This window comes from Mustela nivalis (genome assembly GCF_964662115.1).
Source record: "Mustela nivalis genome assembly, chromosome: X".
NCBI lineage: Eukaryota > Metazoa > Chordata > Mammalia > Carnivora > Mustelidae > Mustela > Mustela nivalis.
Genome location: NC_139040.1, coordinates 43,413,361 through 43,416,369, shown reverse-complemented (window position 1 = coordinate 43,416,369; position 3,009 = coordinate 43,413,361). Strand labels below are relative to the sequence as shown.

The window sequence follows — 3,009 nt, the reverse complement described above, 5'->3', positions numbered from 1 at the left end:
CTTTTTGTTTGAAGACACAAGTTATTCTAGGATGGAAAAGATAATTGCTCCTTAAAACCTGTATTAGTCTGTGTTCTCCAGAGAAACAAAACCAATAGGATGTTGCCGTATAGATAGAGATTTATTTAGTTGTCTCTAGAGATTGTGGAGAGTTCGCAGAATCTGATAGGGAAGGCTAAGCATACTGAAGACTTAGGAAGGACTTACAGCTGGACTCTGAAAGCCATTTGCTAGACAACCACAGGGGCTGATGTTGTAGTGGAGTCAAAGACTGGAGGAGACTATGCTGAGTGAAATAAGTCAAGCAGAGAAAGTCAATTATCATATGGTTTCACTTACTTGTGGAACATAAGGAATAACATGGAGGACATTAGAAGGAGAGGAGAAGTGAAGTAGGGGAAATCAGAGGGGGAAACAAACCATGAGAGATTGTGGACTCTGAGGGAAAAAAAAACAACAGGATTTTAGAGAGGAGGGGTGGAGGATGGGCGAACCTAGTGGTGGGTATTAAGGAGGGCACATATTGCATGGAGCACTGGGTGTGGTACATAAACAATAAATCTTAGAACACTAAAAAAATTAAATTTTAAAAAAAAGCAATCCGCAGGGAGTGCGGGTCGGGTCTGTGAGCATTGCGGGACGAGGCTCCTGCAGCCGATATACCCACGCTCCACCCGGTAGCCCGGCCGGGATCCTGGTAGCTAATGTCAGAAGAAATTGACTATCTGCGAACCAGCCCCTCTGCAGCCTCGCTCTCAGAAAATGAGCTGCTACCGCCGGCCGAGCCTCCCGGCTACGTGTGCTCACTGACAGAGGACCTGGTGACCAAAGCCAGGGAGGAGCTGCAGGAGAAGCCGGAATGGAGACTTCGAGACGTCAGGCCCTCCGTGACATGGTGCGGAAGGAGTGCCCGAACCTGAGCACCTCCCTGGATGACGCCTTCCTGCTGCACTTCCTCCGGGCCCGCAAGTTTGGTTATGACTGAGCCCTGCAGCTCCTGGTCAGTTACCAAAGCTGCAGGAGAAGCTGGCCTGAGGTCTTCAACAACCTGAAGCCCTCGGCCTTAAAGGATGTTCTCGCTTTGGGATTCCTCACCGTGCTGCCCCACACCGACCCCCGGGGCTGCCACATCCTGTGAATGCACCCAGACAGATGGATACCGAGCAACTACCCAATTACCAAAAACATCCGAGCTATATACTTGACGTTAGAAAAACTCATTTAGTCTGAAGAAACCCAAGTGAATGGAATCGTGATTCTTGCGGACTACAAAGGAGTGAGCTTATCAAAAGCATCTCACTTTGGCCCTTTTATAGCCAAAAAGGTGATTGGCTTCCCCATTCGGATAAAAGCAGTCCATGCAGTGAATGAACCTCGAATATTTAAAGGCATTTTTGCCATCATAAAACCATTTCTGAAGGAGAAAATAGCAAACAGATTTTTCCTCCATGGGTCTGACCTGAACTCTTTCCACACAAGTCTTCCCAGAAGCATTCTCCCCAAGGAGTATGGGGGCACGGTGGGAGAGCTGAACATCAGCGCCTGGAATGCAGTGCTGCTGGCCTCGGAGGAGGACTTCATGAGGGAGTTCTGCCAGCCGGTCTCTGTGTGCGACAGCATCCTGGGTCAGGCCCTCCAGCCTGAGGGGCTGACCTCGGATGCACAGTGTGATGATTCCCTGCGGCCGTGAAATCCCAGTTCTACTCCTGCTATTAGCCAGTGCCCTGTGAGTGCCATCCTCTTGAAATCCTTTCCTTTTTCTTTGGAGAGGCGCAAGGAGAATTTGAGGTGCCATGGAGTCTGTCTTGCTCTTTGTAATTAAATTAAAGCCTGTAGAGTCTGAGGGTGAGCCATGGGGTAAGCCCTTGGTGACTTGAATTAATCCATGGAAGACAAGAAAGATGTCCCCAGTGATTCTCAAACGTTTGGAATCCTAGTTTGCAGCCACTAACCTGGAAGCTGTATCTGGTTTTTGGAGATCTTGGAACAAGAGAAATCAGGATCAAATCACTCTGGTCTCCCATTCCGGTAGAAAACCACCTGACTGGCCAGTCAGCACACTCCTGTGAAAGAACCTGGCTGTGCCTACAAGATGGCCACACAGGAGACTTCAGGAGTTTGTGTCTTTCACCTGAACCCTAACGACAGACTTGGGTTGCTCACTAGGAAGTTTCTAGTTGGAGGCCCAGGCCCCAGCTGCTACACTGGGTTTAGAAAGCACCTTAATCGAATCATGGGAGCATCAGGACATAAGCAGCACCTCCTGATCAAATTTGGGAGCCAGAGGCATCAGAGAACCTCTGGGATTCATTGACTGACTCTTGCAATAGAAACAGAAGTTTTCCCAAACCCACAAAGCCTTAGCCCTGGTTCTCAATACAATCATACAGGATCCTAGAGGGATGTGATTCTACTTAACCTAAAATGCTAGATGCCAGGCCCGAGGAGCTGAAAGAATTCTGGCCCAAAAATGAAGAGAGCAGGGCTCCAGCCTCAGAAGTATGGACTATAGACAAGACCTGGACCTCTGTGGCCCTCACCCTTCTCATCTGTAAAATGAAGCTGGATGAAATGACGCCTAGGGCCTTGGCTGACGTTCTGGGATTTGGTTTAGTAATTGAATGCTAGGCATTCGTTTTCTGCCTAGATGGCTCTCAAATGGCTCTCCCATGGCTCTCAAAGAGGCAAGTGGTTGGATCCCGCTTTTTTTTTTTTGTACACCTGGGCCTTTCCAAGAGACATGTGTCACCATCTGGCCCTGCCTTTAAGGAAAGTGTATGTGTATTCTTGGGACCTGGTGATAACCAACTTCTTTTTGTAGGGAGGGTTAAACTGGAAAGGGCAGATGAGATGACTTAGGTTTGTGTGAATTCCTTCTATCCCTGAGGCTCTGGCCATATACTGGAAACCTGGCAGCAGGGAATGGCTAATTACTTGGGATTCTTAGATTTTGGTCTCTGGAAACGAATGTTAAGTGCGTGCTATCGCCAGATCACTTCTGGGGCCCCC

The 3,009-nt window shown here is 48.6% G+C and overlaps 1 pseudogene across 1 annotated transcript; it reads left to right on the top strand.

Moving 5' to 3' along the window:
- Positions 1 to 656: 656 nt before the first annotated feature.
- Positions 657 to 2,515, top strand: LOC309855958 (alpha-tocopherol transfer protein-like pseudogene; annotated as a pseudogene). The gene has a single exon. The product of its transcript is annotated as an alpha-tocopherol transfer protein-like pseudogene (transcript).
- Positions 2,516 to 3,009: the final 494 nt, after the last annotated feature.